Source organism: Cetorhinus maximus, chromosome 2, assembly GCF_964194155.1.
Source record: "Cetorhinus maximus chromosome 2, sCetMax3.hap1.1, whole genome shotgun sequence".
NCBI lineage: Eukaryota > Metazoa > Chordata > Chondrichthyes > Lamniformes > Cetorhinidae > Cetorhinus > Cetorhinus maximus.
Window position 1 is genome coordinate 17685745 of NC_135880.1, and position 18723 is coordinate 17704467.

Consider the following 18723-nt stretch of genomic DNA (forward strand, 5'->3'; position numbering starts at 1 on the left):
TCCCCGATGTAGAGGAGACCACATTGTGAGCAGCAAATATAGTATACTAAATTGAAAGTAAATCACTGCTTCAGCTGGAAAGAGTCTTTGGGACCTTGGACGGTGAGGAGAAAAGGTAAAAGGGCAGGTGGTCTGCACTTGCATTTATATAGTGTATGATACCCATCATACCAATTTGGCCATCTAACCAATTTTATACTGGATTCAGGTGCTAGTGTGACAGTCCTGTCAGACAAGCAACCATGGCTTCAAGGTTGTTGGATTCGAACGACAGACACTCCACTATATGGAGCAGGGGGAGTCTGACTCCTGGTCCTTGGCTTGATCCTTGAACCACTGAGGTATGGTGACAAACAAATCTTTGAGCTGATGTATGTCATGCATAATCAGCCTTTCTCTTCTGAGCAGTGATGCCTGCCTAGCCCTCAATCTTATTCAGCTGGCAGAAGATGTCAAGCCTACCCTAGTCGTTCGTTGGCCAGAACAGCATGGTCCTGAGTCCTCAAACACTGAAGAGTATTCAGACTCTGATTTCACCTGTGACCTTTTCATTTTGTGGAGCAATTTGCCCATCATCATTCTAGGTCCTGAAAAGTCCCCAGTGGTCAGACCAACCTACTGCACACGAGATTACCATTGCAACTCCGGTCAAAATGAGCAGCCTCCATCTCCAACTACCGTGATAGTAGAGTCGGTAGACACACCAACCACTGTGCACACACAGCAAATTCCAGTCAGCATGCCAAAACCACAAGGGATGCTGGAACCTGATAGCAGTTACGCACAATCAACAACAAAAAGCAGAGGTGAGCATGCTACTCAATCTTCTTCTTGTTACAGGAACGCCCTTCCTCAACCTCAGCGATCTTTCAAACGGCCTAAACAGATAAGAAAGAAGAAAAAACACCACCAAGGAGATGAATACCATTTTCATCCACCCCGTAAGAAATGGTCAAGAGTAACAACAACCATGCACCAAACCAGCCAGACCAACCAGGTGCTGTTTAACCTCAAGCAATGCAAGAAATGTATGAAACCATACCCAAACACCAGTCCAACCTCCAAGTCAACAACGAGAACAAGCAACACCAGAGCATGCCACTCTCCCGATAGAACGGTGAACAAGATGTGGGCGGGTTATGAAGCGTCCAGGCTGCCTGAACCTCTAACTTCAATGTTGTTGATATTAATACTGTAATAGCAAAAATGTTAGAATAACATTAAGATTGTAACAATGAGGTTAATGCACAAGACTTATAATAATGTAAGACTTGGAAGTCAACTAAAGTAATTCTATATCCAAGTCTAATGAAGATCAGGAAACCATTGCCAATTGTCGTAAAAACCCATCTGGTTCACTAATATCCTTTAGGGAAGGAAATCTGTCGTCCTTACCTGGTCTGGCCTACATGTGACTCCAGACCCACAGTGATGTGGTTGACTCTTAAAAAAGGGAACATTTTTTTTTTATTCATTCAAGGGATGTGAGCCTCATTGGCTGGGCCAGCATTTATTGCCCATCCATAGTTGCCCTTGAGAAGGTGATGGTGAGCTGTCTTCTTGAACTGCTGCAGTCCCTATGGTGTAGGTACATCCACAGCACTGTTAGGAAGGGAGTTCCAGAATTTTGACCCAGTGACTGTGAAGGAACGGCGATGTATTTCCAAGTCAGGATGGTGAGTGACTTGGAGGGGAACTTCCAGGTGATGGTGTTGCCATCTACCTGCTGCCCTTGTCCCTCTAGATGGTAGTGGTTGTGGGTTTGGAAGGTACTGTCGAAGGAGCCTGGGTGAATTCCTGCAGTGCATCTTGTGGATGTTACACACCTACTGCTACTGTGCATCGGCGGTGAAGGAAATGAATGTTTGTGGATGTGGTGCCAATCAAGCAGGCTACTTTGTCCTGGACAGTGTCAAACTTCCTTAGTATTGTGGGAGCTGCACTCATTCAGGCAAGTGGGCAGTATTCCATCACACTCCTGATGGTGGACAGGCTTTGAGGAGTCAGGTGGTGAGTTACTCGTCTTAGATCTGCTCTTGTAGCCACAGTATTTGTATAGCCAGGATATTGCAGTGATGTCCTGGAACTGAGATGATTGACCTTCAACAACCACCACTACCTTTCTTTGTGCTAGGGAAAACTCCATCCACCGGAAAGTTTACGCCTGATTCCCATTGACTCCAGTTTTGTCAGGGCTCCTTGATGCCACACCCGGTCAAATGCGGCCTTGGTGTCAAGGGCAGTCACTCACACCTCACCTCGGGAGTTCAGCTCTTTTTTATTCATTCATGTGCTGGGCCAGCATTTATTGCCCATTGCCCATATTGAGAAAGTGGTGGTGACAACTGAGTGGCATTTTTGCATGTAGGCCAGACTAGGTAAGGATGGCAGATTTCCTTTCCTTAAGGGCATTAGTGAACCAGATGGGTTTTTACAACAATCAACAATGGTTTCATGGTCATCATTAGACTTTCCATCATCTGCCGTGATAGGATTCAAACTCAGGTCCCCAGAGCATTACTCTGGGTCTTTGGATTATTCATCCGGCGACAATACCACTACGCCATTGCCTCCCCTGATCTATAATCTACAGTGTCTGGAGATGGACTTTCCTGAGTATCAGATAGCGCAGTTCAAATCGGCTGGATAATTTTACTTGATGGTTCCAATTGATGGTCAGGCTACTGCGATGTGATGAAGCACCTAATTTTCTGAAGTTGCAATCCTGTATCCTCGATGAGAAGAGGAATATTCTGCAGTATTTCGGTATCCGTGGTTCTGTTCTGACAGGTGTTGGCCATTGCGATTTACATCATCAGGGTGCTGAATATATTTAGTAATCTAATGCCTATAGTAATAGTAAAAAACAGTTTTAAAAGCAATTGAAATTTTAAAAAAAATTTTGCAAATAGAATAGAATCATAAGAAAGTTATAGCACATGATGGATGCCATTTTGTCCATTGTGTTCATGCCAGCTCTCTACAAGAGCAACTCAGTTAATCCCATTCTGCCATCTTTTCCCTGTAGTCCTGCATTTTTTTCTATTCAGATAATTATCCAATTCCCTTTTCCACATTTCTACTTCCATCACATTCTCAGCAGTGCATTCCACTCATTGCATAAAAAAGGCTTTTCCTCATGTCGCCTTTGGTTCTTTGGCCAAACACATTAAGAACATGGGACTTGCAAGCACAAGTAGGCATTCAGACGTTGAGCCTGCTCTGGCATTTGATAAGCTCATGGCTGATCTGATTGTGGTCTCAACTCCAGCTTCCTGTCTGCCCCCATAACCTTTGATTCCCTTGTCTATCAAAAATCTATCTAACTCAGCCTTGAATAATTCAATGACCCAGTCTCTACTTTCTGGGGAAGAAAATTCCACAGAGTAATGATACTTTGAGAGAAAAAAAATTCTCCTCATCTTAAAATATAGACCTCTTATTTTTAAACCATGTCCCCTACTTCTAGTCTCCCCACAAGAGGAACCTTCTCTGACTGCTTCTAACGCAATTATATACTTTTTCAAATAAGGAGACCAAAACTACGCGTTACTCCAGATGTGACCTCACCAAGGCCCTGTGCAGCTGCAGTAAAACTTCCCTACATTTATACTCCATTTCCCTTGCAATAAACACCAACATTCCATTTGCCTTCTTAATCACTTGCTGTACCTGCATACTTTTTGATTCATGAATCAGGCCACCCAGATACCCTGAGTTCTGCAATCTCTCCATTTAAATAGTATACAGCTTTTCTATTCTTCCTGCCAGTTTCCTTTGGTTCTTGACCCTTCTGACAATGCCTTCTGCCTATCTACTCTGTTCAGCCCCCTCATCATTTAGAGCACTTCAATCAAATCTCTTCTCTGCCCATATTTTCCCAGTGCCAACTCATTTTGACCTGGTTTAATGTCTCTAAATGTTTCCTCATCAGTGATTGACTGGCCTGTAGTTGCTGAGTTCATCCCTCCTTTTTGGAGCTAGGTATATAACTTTCAAAGATCCAGTCCTCTGGCACTACCACTATAACTAAGAAGGATTGGAAAATTGTGGCTAGACCCACTGCAATTTCCACCCGTGCTTCCCTCAACAGATGCATTTCATCTGAACTAGGTGATTTTTCAACTTGAATGCTGCAGACCCTTTTATTACATCCTCTTTATCTATTTATGTCTAGTCCAATTTTTCTACTATCTCTATTGTGTCATCCTTGGAAGCATCCTCTTCTTTAGTGAAGACAGGTGCAAAGCTCTCATTTCACACATCAGTGTTGCCCCCTGCCTCCATAAGAAGATCTTTTTGGGTCCTTATTGGCTCCACACTTTTTCCGTTTGCACTTTGGGTTTCCTTTTGTGTCATTCACAAATCTATTTTTATATTCTCTCTTTGCCTCTCTTACTTCCTTTTTCAGTTCTCCCCCGTACTTTGTTTGCAGCTTGCTTCTCCACTGGATTATGAATCTGACATTTGTCATAAACCTCCTCCTGTTTAATTTTAATCTCTAGATCTTTAGTCAAACAGGGAGCTCTTGCTTTTAATGCCCTTCTGTTCCACCCCCCCGGCCATGGAAATACATCTAGTCTGTACCTCAGCCATCTCCTTTTTCAATGGTTCCCATTGCTCACTAACTGTTTTACCTAAAAATCTTCTATTCCATTCCACCTGGACCAGATCCCTTCCTGAACTCACTGAAATCACTCCTCCAGTAGAGTATATTTACATCTGATTTTTCCTTGTCCTTTTGCCATGACTACTCAAATTATATTGTGATCACTTTTTCCCAAATGCTCGCCACTGAAACATGCTCCACTTTCACAATATCATTCTGCAGGACTTGATCGAGCATTGCTTCCTTTCTCAGCAAAAACAAAGATACCTGGAAAAACTCAGCAGGTCTGACAGCATCTGCGGAGAGGAATACAGTTAACGTTTCGAGTCTGAATGACTTCATCAGAACTAAGGAAAAATAGAAAAGAGGTGAAATATAAGCTGGTTTAAGGGTGGGGGGGGGGGGAAGGTGGGACAGGTAGAGCTGGATAGAGGGCCAGTGATAGATGGAGATTGCCAAAGATGTCATGGACAAAAGGACAAAGAGGTGTTGACAGTGGTGATATTAGCTAAGAAATGTGCTAATGGTGACATTAAGGGTAGAAAACAGGACGACCAAGGTTCAGATAGCCCTAGTGGGAGTGGGGTGGGGGGAAGGGATCGAAATAGGCTAAAAGGTAGAGATAAAACAAAGGATAGAAATACATTTAAAAATAATGGAAATAGGTGGGAAAAGAAAAATATATATAAATTATTGGAAAAAGGGGGATCGGAAAAGGGGTGGGGATGGAGGACAGTGTTCATGATCTAAAGTTGTTGAACTAAATATTCAGTCTGGAAGGCTGTAAAGTGCCTAGTCGGAAGATGAGATGCTGTTCCTCCAGTTTGCGTTGAGCTTCACTGAAACATTGCAGCAGGCCAAGGATGGACATGTGGGCATGAGAGCAGGGTGGTGTGTTGAAATGGCAAGTGACGGAGGTCTGGGTCATGCTCGTGGACAGACCGAAGGTGTTCCGCAAAGCGGTCACCCAGTCTACGTTTGGTTTCTCCAATGTAGAGGAAACCGCATTGGGAGCAGCGAATGCAGTGGACTAAATTAAGGGAAGCGCAAGTGAAATGCTGCTTCACTTGAAAGGAGTGTTTAGGCCCTTGGACGGTGAGGAGTGGGGAAGGGGCAAGTGTTGCACCTTCTGCGGTTGCATAGGAAGGTGCTATGGGAGGGGGTTGAGGTGTAGGGGTTGATGGAGGAGTGGACCAGGGTGTCCCGGAGGGAACGATCCCTGCGGAATGCCGCCGGGTGGGGGGGGGGGAGTGAAGGGAAAATGTGTTTGGTGGTGGCATCTTGCTGGAGTTGGCGGAAATGGCGGAGGATGATCCATTGAATGCGGAAATCACCCCACCAGCCTCCACATTCAAAGGATCATCGTCCACCATTTCCGCCAACTCCAGCACGCCACCACCAAACACATCTTCCCTTCACCCCCCCGGCGACATTCCGCAGGGATCATTCCCTCCAGGACACCCTGGTCCACTCCTCCATCACCCCCTACACCTCAAACCCCTCCCACGGCACCTTCCCATGCAACCACAGAAGGTGCAACACCTGCCCCTTTGCTTCCCCCTTCCTCACCGTCCGAGGGCCTAAACACTCCTTTCAAGTGAAGCAGCATTTCACTTGCGCTTCCCTCAATTTAGTCTACTGCATTCGCTGCTCCCAATACGGTTTCCTCTGCATTGGAGAGACCAAATGCAGACTGGATGACCGCTTTGCGGAACACCTTCGGTCTGTCCGCAAGCATGACCCAGACCTCCCTGTCGCTTGCCATTTCAACACACCACCCTGCTCTCATGCCCACATGTCCGTCCTTGGCTTGCTGCAATGTTCCAGTGAAGCTCTACGCAAACTGGAGGAACATCACCTCATCTTCCGACTAGGCACTTTACAGCCTTCCGGACTGAATATTGAGTTCAACAACTTTAGATCATGAACTCTCTCCTCCATCCCCACCCCCTTTCCGATCCCCCCTTTTCCAATAATTTATATATATTTTTCTTTTCCCACCTATTTCCATTATTTTTAAATGTATTTCCATCCAGTGTTTTATCTCTACCTTTTAGCCTATTTCGATCCCTTCCCCCCACCCCACCCCCACTTGGGCTATCTGAACCTTGCTCGTCCTGCTTTCTACTCTTAATGTCACCATTAGCAAATTTCTTAGCTAATATCACCACCGTCAACACCTCTTTGTCCTTTTGTCTATGACATCTTTTGGCAATCTCCACCTATCACTGGCCCTCTATCCAGCTCTAACTGTCCCACCCCCCCTTAAACCAGCTTATATTTCACCTCTTTTCTATTTTTCCATTGTTCTGATGAAGAGTCATTCGGACTTGAAACGTTAACTGTATTCCTCTCCGCAGATGCTGTCAGACCTGCTGAGTTTTTCCAGGTATTTTTGTTTTTGTTTTGGATTTCCAACATTCGCAGTTTTTTGCTTTTATTTTTGCTTCCTTTCTCATTGGACTGGAAGCATACTGTTCGGGTTCTCTTGTACACATTTCAGAAATTCCTGCCCCTCCTCCCCCTTCATATTTTCATTTTCCCAGTCTACATTAAGATAACCAAAGTCCCCATTATTGCTAAAGTCTTTTGTACCTTTCTGCATTTTACCTGAAAACTTGGTCCTCAATCACGTCCCCACTATTTTATGGCCTATAGGATATGCCCAGCAATATAATAGCTCCCCAATTGTTCCTTAATCCTAACCAACAGATTCTGTCTTTGAATCCAGTACATCATCCCTTTCTAGTGCTGTAAACAGTACCTCTCCCAATACTGCCACCCTATTACCTTTTAATCCTTTGACTTTCCTGAATACACGGTAGCCAGGAATATTAGGTACCCATTCCTCCTCTTGATTAAGCCATATCTCCATTGTTACCACTATGCCATAGTCCCATCTGGTTACTTATGCCTTTCCCTCACCAACCTTATTTACCTGCTCTATGCATTTACACACATGCACTCTAAGCCTATCTTAGTCAGCCTTGCATTTCTCCTCTTACACGCCCTTGCCTGATTCCAATTATTTTTGAACTACTCTTTATTCTAATGCTGTTAAGTAAGGTGTTTATCATCAGCCTATCTTACCCACAATTTTCATTTCTTTTAGTACGTTCCCATCCTGCTTCCCTGGAGGGCATTTCAGTTTTGGGGAGATTGGCCATAATCCACAAACAATAGAAAATTAATTTAGTAGATTTCCTGTGTGTGAAGCCACAGAAGTGTGACAAGAGAGTCTTTAGGTGAAGCAGGGTTAGATGGCAGTATTAATTGGATCAAGCCTTGCAGACATAATTTAGTCTCTATTTTAAAGTTGTACATTACAACCTTATTTTATATTTGTTATTATTATATTTATTATGAAACAACCAATCTAAACTTGTCATCCTATAATTACACCCTTCCATAAAGTGCCTCAATTGGAGGCGGAGGTGGAGAAAGATGTAATTACAGCATCACAATTTAACATTGACAATTTCCACTATAAATATATTGGAATTTATAATGGGAAAAGCTGACAGAGGCATATGTAGGTTCATATTTTTTTTTAATATTTAGAGATACCTGCTGCCCCATGGTCTTTTAATGTCATGTTACCTTTAAGATCTGTCAATACCCAGTCCCATGTCCCTTTTTTATACCTGCTTGCTTGAAAGATATGGCTCACATTTATTTTAAAGTTCCCTGCTGTTGTAATTTCATTCTGCACATCATCAAGATAGTTATCTGTTCACTGAGTCTTTTGTTTGTAAATCTGTTATAACCAAGTTCCTATGCTGCATATAAGTTGCAATGACCAAATGCAGGTTGGAGACAGACTTACAACAGTGTTCTCTTTTTTGTCCAACCTTCACTCTCTACAAGTGTACCTCCTCACATGGCACTTCAGAGCAAATTTTACAAGGTTATCTCAGTTTGCAAGTTGGCTAGAGTGTGGTACAGAATGACATCAACAATGGGTTCAATCCCTGGCTGTGGTAGTTCATGGACAGCTGCCTCCTTGCCTTGCCCCGTGATTAATGCAGAGTCGTGCCCCTCATGCTTTATAAATACTTGTTTCTCTCCATCTCTCTCTCTCTGTTAGAGAGAGAAGCCTATGGTTCCTCATGGACTATGGATAATTACTTTACTTGACTTTATAAAACTGTGCCCTTTTAAATGAACTTCTGCTTGACTTCAGAGACCCAAACTGTGGATGTCTATTTGAGATGAATTTTATGTATGCTGGGTGTCCTGCTTGAACAAATGTTGGAAATGTATGCACAGGATATCTCCACCCATATTTCTGCATTTAAGTGTAACTTCCAATTCTTTCTGGAAGCCGCTTCCTGCACCTGCTCTAGTCTTTTTTTCCCCCTGAAAATGTCAGTGGCTCAAAAGGAGCTGAGGCCCAATGTTTTGAGTTTGATAGTTTTTGGTCTGCAATAATTTTATTTTGCTATTTTCCACAAGCTTTAGAGAAGATAATTACAATTGGTAGTTGTGTTTAAAAGCAACGTGTACCCACACAAGATTTTTTTTAAAGGCTCCCTGAGACAAAAGTTTGGGAAAAGCAGCATTTTAAACAACAAGCAATTCATTACAAAAACAGAATTACCTGGAAAAACTCAGCAGGTCTGGCAGCTTGTTTTAGCAATCAATAAACACCTCACTCTCAGTGTGTTGGCAGGTCTCAAATCCTGAGCACATAGCACGGCTTGTTTGATGCAAGTCTTCCCATCATGTTGGGAATGTGGAGACTTTTAAAAAAAACTTGAACACATACACTTTATCTACTTGATAAAAAATTATGTATCAGTTTTATCAAATTCATAATTTTCTACATGTCGTATGTACATATCAAAACTATTTAAACCCCAGAATGATCATTTTTTAAAAATTCATTCACGGAATATGGGCTTCGCTGGCTGGCTGGCCCAGCATTTATTGCCCATCCCTAGTTGCCCTTCAGAAGGTGGCAGTGACCTGCTTCTTGAACCGCTGCAGTCCATGTGGTGTAGGTACACCCACAATACTGTTAGGAAGGCAGTTCTAGGATTTGACCCAGTGACAGTGAAGGAACGGCGATATATTTCCAAGTCAGAATGGTGAGGGACTTGGAGGAGAACTTCCAGGTGGTGGTGTTCCCATCTATCTGCTGCCCTTGTCCTTCTAGATGGTAGTGGTCGTGGGTTTGGAAGGTGCTGTGGAAGGAGCCTTGGTGAATTCCTGCAGTGCATTTTGTAGATGGTACACACTGCTGCTACTGTGCGTCGGTGGTGGAGGGAGTGAATGTTTGTGGATGTGGTGCCGATCAAGCGGACTCCTTTATCCTGAATAGTGTCCAGCTTCTTGAGTGTTGTGGGAGCTGCACTCATCCAGGCAAGTGGGGAGTATTCCATCACACTCCTGACTTGTGCCTTGTAGATGCTGGACAGGCTTTGGGGAATCAGGAGATGAGTTACACGTCGTATGATTCCTAGCCCCTGATCTGCTCTTGTAGCCATAGTATTTATGTGGCTAGTCCAGTTCAGTTTCTGGTCAAGAGTAACCCCCAGGATGTTGTTAGTGGGGAATTCAGTGATTGTTATACAATGTGAGCATTCAGGGGCGATGGTCGGATTTTCTCTTGTTGGAGATGGTCATTGCCTGACACTTGTGTGCCTTGAATGTTACTTGCCACTTGTCAGCCCACGCCTGGTTATTGTCCAGGTCTTGCTGCATTTGGACATGGACTGCTTCAGTATTTGAGGAGTCACGAATGGTGTTGAACATTGTGCAATCATCAGCGAACATCCCCACTTCTGACCTTATGATGGAAGGAAGGTCATTGATGAAGCAGCTGATGATGGTTGGACCTAGGACACTACCCTGAGGAACTCCTGCAGTGATGTGCTGGAGCTGAGATGAGTGACCTCCAGCAACCACAACCATCTTCCTTTGTGCTAGGTATGACTCCAACCAGTGGAAAGTTTTCCCCCTGATTCCCATTGACTCCAGTTTTGCTAGGGCTCCTAGATGCCACCCTCGGTCAACTGCTGCTTTGATGTCAAGGGCAGTCACTCTAACCTCTCCTCGGGAGTTCTTTTGAACCATGTTTGAACCAAGGCTATAATGAGGTCAGGAGCTGAGTGGCCCTGGCGGAACCTAAACTGGGCATCAATGAGCAAGTTATTGCTAAGCAAGTGCTGCTTGATAGCACTGTTGATGATGCCTTCCATTACTTTATTGATGATCAAGAGTAAACTGATGGGGCAGTAATTAGCCTGATTGGCCAGGTGGGATTTTGTCCTGCTTTTTGTTTCCAGGACATACCTGGGCAATTTTCCACATTGCCGGGTAGATGCCAGTGTTGTAACTGTACTGGAACAGCTTGGCTGGGGTGCGGCAAGTTCTGGAGCACAAGGCTTCAGTACTATTGTCAGAATATTGTCCAGGTCCATAACCTTTGCAGTGTCCAGTGCCTTCAGCCATTTCTTGATATTACATGGAGTGAATTGAATTGGCTGAAGGCTGGCATCTGTGATGCTGGGAACCTCCAGAGGAGGCCGAGATGGATCATCCACTTAGCAATTCTGGCTGAAGATTGTTGCGAATGCTTGAGCCTTATCTTTTGCACTGCTGTGCTGGGCTCCCCCATCATTGAGGATGGGGATATTTGTTGGGCCTGTTCCTCCAGTGAGTTGTTTAATTGTCTACCACCATTCACGACTGGATGTGGATGTGGCAGAACTGCAGAGCTTAGATCTGATCCATTAGTTGTGGGATCGTTTAGCTCAGTCTATCACTTGCTGCTTATGCTGTTTGGCACGCAAGTAGTCCTGTGTTATAGCATCACCAGGCTGACACCTCATTTTTAGGTATGCCTGGTACTGCTCCTGGAATGCCCTCCTGCATTCTTTATTGAACTAGGGTTGATCCCCTGGCTTGATGGTAATGGTAGAGTAGGGGATATGCCGGGCTATGAGGTTACAGATTGTGTTTAAGTACAGTTTTGCTGCTGCTGATGGCCCACAGCACCTCATGGATGACCAGTCTTGAGCTGTTAGATCTGTTCGAAATCTATCCCATTTAGTATGGTGGTAGTGCCACACAACATGATGGAGGGTATCCTCAATGTAAAGGCAGGACTTCGTCTCCACAATGACTTTGCGGTGGTTACCCCTACCAATACTGTCATGGACAGATGCATCTGCGGCAGGCAGATTGGTGAGGATGAGGTCAAGTATGTTTTTTCTTCTTGTTGGTTCTCTCACCACCTGCCGTAGACCCAGTGTGGCAGCTATGTCATTTAGGATTTGGCCAGCTCGGTCAGTAGTGGTGCTACCGAGCCACTCTTGGTGATGGACATTGAGTCACCCACCCAGAGTACATTCTGTACCCTTGCCAGCCTCAGTGCTTCCTCCAAGTGGTGTTCAACATGGAGGTGCACTGATTCATCAGCTGAGGGAGGGCCGTACATGATATCAGTGGGTGGTTTCCTTGCCCGTGTTTGACCTGATGCCATGAGACTTCATGGGGTCCGGAGTCGAAGTTGAGGACTCCCAGGGCAACTCCCTCCCGACTGTATACCACTGTGCCGCCACCTCTGCTGGTTCTGTTCTGTTGGTGTGACAGGACATACCCAGGGAAGGTGATGGTGGAATCTGGGACATTATCTATAAGGTATGATTCCGTGAGGATGACTATGTCAGGCTATTGCTCGACTAATCTGTGAGACAGCTCTCCCAATTTCGGCACTAGCCCCAGATATTAGTAAGGAGGACTTTGCAGGGGCTGCGATTGCCATTGTCGTTTCTGGTGCCTAGGTTGATGCCAGGTGGTCCATCCGGTTTCATTCCTTTTTTGTGACTTTGTAGCAGTTTGTTACAACTGAGTGACTAACTAGGCTTTTTCAGAGGGCATTTTAAGAGTCAACCATATTGCTGTGGCTCTGGAGTCACATGTAGGCCAGACCAGGTAAGGACGACAGATTTCCTTCTCTAAAGGACATTAGTGAACCAGATGGGTTTTTACATCAGTGGTTTCATGGTCATCATCAGATTTTTAATTCCAGATCTTTATTGAATTCAAATTCCGCCATCTGCCGTGGTGGGATTCAAACCCTGGTCCCCAGAGCATTACCCTGGGTCTCCGGATTACTAAGATAAAAGCAAAATACTGCGGATGCTGGAAATCTGAAACAAAAATAAAAATAGCTGGAAAAACTCAGCAGGTCTGACAGTATCTGCGGAGAGGAATACAGTTAACGTTTTGAGTCCATATGACTCCTCATCAGAACTGTTCTGATGAGGAGTCATATGGACTCGAAACGATAACTGTATTCCTCTCCGCAGATGCTGTCAGACCTGCTGAGTTTTTCCAGCTATTTTTGTTTTTGTCTCCGGATTACTAGTCCAGCGACAATACCACTACGCCATCGCCTCCCCCTTTTATCACTAATATTTTGAAATTTTTTTGTAATGTAGGACTGACTGGATTTTAAATGTTGATTTTTAGGTGACTTTTTATTTTAAATTTTTGTAAAAATACCTGAAAATTATTTATACCATTCGTAGAAAAATATATCATGGATAAGACTTAATAATCTTATTTTAAATAAAACAGAAGTAGCAAGGAAGTAGAAGGTTTGAATGCAGGAAAGTGATCTGTAATGCACTGTTGAAAGAGCCATGGAAACAGAATTACAAATAACTTCCAAAAAGGGAATTGAAGAAATACTTGAGGAGGAAAGATTTGCAGGGGTACAGCGAAAGAGAAGGGATATGGGACTTCAACTACGGCAAAATAATGGGGTTACAGGAAATCCGAAATAAAAACAGAAAATGCTGGAAGCACTCGGCAGGTCTGACAGCATCTATGGAGAGAGAAACAGAGCTAATGTTTCAGGTCCATGAGCTTTTATCAGAACAAGAGGAAGTAGGACTAATTGGATAGCTCTTTAAAAGAGCCAGCATAAGCTCGATAGGCTGAATTGCTTCCTTCTGTACTGTATCATTCTATGATTATAATGGCCTGAAATTATTTTAAGCTCAGCAAGACAAACTACTAGTGTTCACTACTTTGTATAAATATGCAAAGACAAGTTGTATTGATCTGAAAAATTAAATCCGATCTTAACTGTTGCTCTATATTTTGATTTGCTGTCTGAAATAACAGATTAACAATTCACATCTGGCCTTGTCCTACCAAATGTTTTCTTGGTCCACCATCATAAGGGTTGGACAGTCACACATAGGGGCGTGTTTGAAAAATGCTATATCCAGTTCGTATGTATGTCAAGAGGGGAATGCATTGTTATCTTCCTGTGTTATGCTATACTGGGCAGTGAGAGTCAAGTCCTTCAAATAAAAGTTAATAGATGCACTTAAAGGAATGACAGAACCAGTGAAGGTTGGACTCAAAATGTTGTCCCTTAAACAAACAGCCAGTGTGCTCTGTCAGATGCCTCATATATGGTACGTAGTTGTGGATATTCATGACAGGTTTGTCAGTCTACTATAGCTAATAGTTCTGAAACAGAAAGTTGTGGATCCTTACCTGATATCATGAGTTTGAGCATTGAAATCTGACACTGCTGTGTAGTGATTGAAAGCTGCATTGTTTGGAGTGCTGCCCTTCAGATAAGATGTTGAACCAACCTGTCTCCCTGTTCCTGTGGTTCAGGTGGATGTTAGAAAGATCCTATGGCAGTATCGAAGAGCAGGAGTTTGTCCACCATCCTAGTCCACATTCCTCCCCTCAACCAATGTTCTCAAAAACAGATTAGGTGTTTGTGAGATCTTACTGTATGCCAATTACTGGCATTTGGCTACAAAACGAGCAATGCACTTAAAAGTAATTCATTGTATGTGAAGACCCTATATGATGTTTCTGAGGTGTGATGAGTTTTATTTTAATTGGAAGTTGTCTTTCTGTGAAGTTTGAGAATTAATTTAACAGTTTGTTACCAGAAAATAATATGGTCTGTACGTAGAACTGTTCAATATTCTGGACAGGGTGTACATGGTGAAAATAAGGAGAGCTGCAATTCTATAAAGCTGTTCACAACCTTAGAAAGTTTGAAAGCACACTACATCCAATGAAATACTTTTGAAATGTAATCACTGTTGTAACATAGGAAATGCAGCAGCTGATTGTACACCGCAATGTAATGATGAAAAATTTTGTATAAAATTCCAAACATGTGTCAGTGCAGACTCGATGGGCCGAAGGGGCTCTTCTGCACTGTGATATTCTGTGATGTAATAATGAATTTGAATTGGTTTGAATCACCTCCCTTAGTGTTAAATGTCATAACTTAACTTAGGTGGCTCTGCTAAGGGCGAGGGGATATGGCTGTCACTGGCTAGACCAACATTTATTGCCCATCCCTAATTGCCCTTGAGAAGGTGTTAGTGAGTTGCCTTCTTGAACCACTGCATCCATGTGTTGTAGGAGCACCCACAGTTAAGAAGTTAGGAAGGGAGTTCCAGGATTTTGACCCAGTGACAGTGAAGGAATGGTGATATAGTTCCAAGTCAGAATAGTGTGTGACTTGGAGGGGAACGTCCAGGTAGTGGTGTTCCCATGCATCTGCTGCCCTTGTTCTTCAAGGTGGTAGAGGTCGTCAGTTTGAAATGTGTTATGGAAGGAGCCTTGGTGAGTTGCTGTTTTGCATCTTGTAGGTGGTACACACTGCTGCCACTATGTGTTGGTGAAAGAGTGAGTGAATGTTGAAGGTGGTGGATGGGGTGCCAATCAAGCAGGTTGCTTTGTCCTGGATGGTGTCCTGCTTCTTGAGTGTTGTTGAAGCTGCACTCATCCAGGCAAGTAGGGAGTATTCCATCATACTCCTTACTTGTGCCTTGTAGATAGTGAACAGGCTTTGAGGAATCAGGTGAGTTACTGCAGAATTCCCAGCCTCTGACCTGCTCTTGTAGCCACAGTATTTATATGGTTGGCCCAGTTCAGTTTATGGTCAATGGTAAGCCCCCAGGGTGTTGATGGTTAGGGATTCAGCGATGGTAATGCCATTGAATGTCAAGGGGAGATGGTTAGATTCTCTCTCGTTGGAGATGGTCATTGCCTGGCACATGTGTGGTGTGAATGTTACTTGCCACTTATCAGCCCAAGCCTGAATATTATCCAGATTTTGCTGCATTTGGACATGGACTGCTTCAGTATCTGAATTGTGAATGGCGCTGAACATTGTGCGATCATTAGCGAAAATCCCCACTTCTGACCTTATGATGGAAAGGTCAGTGATGAAGCAACTGAAGATGGTTGGGCCTAGGACACTACCCTAAGGAACTCCTGCAGTGATGTCCCAGTGATATCACTCCAGTTCATTCAGCTTAGAAGCTTGCACTTTTACAGTCCCTGGAAGTTTTTATAGAAAAATAATTGCTGTACTGGGGGTATGTAGACATTTCTGGCTGTTGTTGTAGGATGTCACTTTGGACTACACTGTGCCAAATTAGTCTCAGGAATTGGCTGCGGGTATAAACTGCTTCTCTACTTCTCTTAGTCACAGATTTTGGAACACTATGTTGCATTTTTTCAAAGTTTCTGACGTTGATTAAAATTTGTCTGCCAGTGTAACTGGATTTTAAGTTACATAAACAGAAAGGGGGTGTTAGGCAGAGAGTTCCAGGATTTTGCTCCCTCACAATGAATGATAATATATGATTACCATATGAATCCCTCCAATTGGGTTTCCACCCCTGCCACATTACCGGAACAGCGCTTATCAAAATTACAAATGACATCCTATGTGACTGTGACACAGGTAAACTTTTTGTCCTTGAGCTTCTCAACCTTTTTGCAGCTTTTGACATGGTTGACCACGCGATCCTCCTCCAATGCCGTTCTACTGTCAGCCAGCTGGGTGGGACTGCTGTCACCTGGTTCCATTCTCATCAAGCTAATTGTAGCCAGAGAATCACTTGCAATGGCTTTTCTTGTCCCCCCGCCCCCCGCCTCCCCCGGTTATCTCTGGATCTATCCTTGGCCCTCTCCTGTTTCTCATCTACGTTGCCCCTTGGTGACATCATCCGAAGACCTGTTACTTTTCACACGTATCATGACAACACCAAACTCAACCTCACCACCAGCTGTCTTGACTTCTCTACTGTTGCTAAGTTATCAGACTGTTTATCTGACATACAATAATGGATGAGCTGAAGTTTCCTCCAATTTAAATATTATGAAGACTGGAACACTGTTTACAGCCTCTCCGTTCCTTAACTATTGACTCCATCCTTCTCCCTGGCAACAATCTGGGATTAAGCCAGTTTGTTTGCAATCTTGGGGTCACTTTTGATCCCAAGAGCTTCCAACTTCATATTTCTGCCATCACTAAGACCACCAATTTCCATCTCCAAATCACTAGACCTCACCCTGCCCCAGCTCAACTGCTGCTGAAGCCCTCATTCCTGCCATTGTTACTTCTAGACTGGACTATTCCAACCTCCGGGCTCATGTCCCACATTCTACCCTCTGTAAATGAGGACATCCAAAATTGTGCTGCCCGTCTTAATGAGCAGCAAGCCTCTTATCACCCCCATGCTCGCAGACCACGTTGGCCCCAGATTAAACAATGTCTTGATGTTAAAATTCTCATCCTTGTGTTCAAAACTCTCTATAGCTTGGCCCTCCTTACCTTTGTAATCTCTTCCAGCTCCACAACCCTCAGATCTCTGTGCCCTTCTCATTCTTGTGCACTCCTGATTTTAATTGGAGGCTGTGCGTCTAATTGCCCTGGCTGCAAGCTTGGGAATACCCTCCCTAAACCTTGCTTTCCTCCTTTAAGACACTGCTTAAAACCTTTTGACCAAACTTTAGGTCACCTGACCTAATATATCCTTATGTGGCTTGGTGTCACATCGTTTTATGATGCTCATGTGAAGCACTTTGGGATGTTTTACGCTAAAGGCGCCATATAAATATTTATTTTTGTTGATTAACTTGGAGGGGAACCTGACAGTAATGCACCTAAATGACCTTGTCCTTCTCGGTGCTGGAGGTCGCGTGTTCGGGAGGTGCTGCTGAAGGAGCCTGGCGAGTTTTTGCCGGATAAGGACTCTATTCTCCCCTCACGGTACTGTGCTCTCCGCCAAATAGGGTCCTAAGTCCCAATCGTTTCTGTTTCACTGGCGCAAACGAAGGGGTCTATCATACACGTGTTTTTTTTCTATTCAACTTTTGTTCTGTACATTTTGAATTCTCTCTTAAACGACAGCTAGAAATAAATTAGAGGCGGCTGCCCCAGTACTAGAACGCACTGTGAATGTCTCGCAGCGAGTTTTTCTTCCCCTGTGCTCAACGCTTCCTGTTAACGTCATACCAAGAACTGTAATCCATTATGTATGGTATTGCAGGCCCAGACCTCTTCCTACTGCAGGATCAGCCATTGTGCTTTTTGTCACTCAGTCGCCTTGACTTTCACCACCCTATTTTACAATAGTTTTTTTTAATCCAATCGTAATTTACTACGTCTCTGGGGCAGGATCTTTGTTTTTAAACTTAACTTTTACATTGCCAGCCTCTAAACTGTACTTACTGGGTTCACACGTGATCTCGGAGAAATATACGTGTAAATTGTACAACATCGTTCCTCTCTATAGTTGCCAAGCATTCGGGTTAGGCACAAGATTTATGCGACCAGCTTCAGAAAGTCTTGAATCATATGACCTGTTAAAAGTACCAAGCTTTAGGATTTGAAATATTGTCTAGTGCAGAACAAAGTAAAGAGACTGTAGAATGGTTACAAAGTGGACTGGAACACGCACACAGGCTTAAATAACGTAACAGCGATTTCAACTCCACCGGTACAACATTCGATCGAAAAAGGAACTCCCGATAATTTTTATTTTTAAGAAAGACGTTTGTTGGCACTGTTATTAGGTTCAGTTTGCTTTATCACAAATTAGTGCACTGCTGCAACCTTTTACAATTTGAGTTGCACACTATTTTTAAAATGTTAATTTGTTTCTTACTACGGCCACGACACTCGCCCGAGTGAAATGCGAGACGTCAGCTGCTGAGCAAAAAAAAATTTGAAAAAAAAAATGCTGCGCTCATTTGTTTTTTTTCCCCCTTTTACACACATACACACAGCCACTTCTTCCGCGTTGAGACTACCCGCGTGC

At 43.7% G+C, this 18723-nt stretch overlaps 1 long non-coding RNA gene across 1 annotated transcript; it reads right to left on the reverse strand.

Moving 5' to 3' along the window:
- Nucleotides 1-1048: 1048 nt before the first annotated feature.
- Nucleotides 1049-18712, reverse strand: LOC144692528 (uncharacterized). Its single transcript, XR_013579337.1, has 3 exons — nucleotides 18571-18712; nucleotides 18135-18265; nucleotides 1049-1192 (listed from the first exon to the last, which is right to left on the reverse strand). It is a non-coding gene; the product is annotated as an uncharacterized LOC144692528 (long non-coding RNA).
- Nucleotides 18713-18723: the final 11 nt, after the last annotated feature.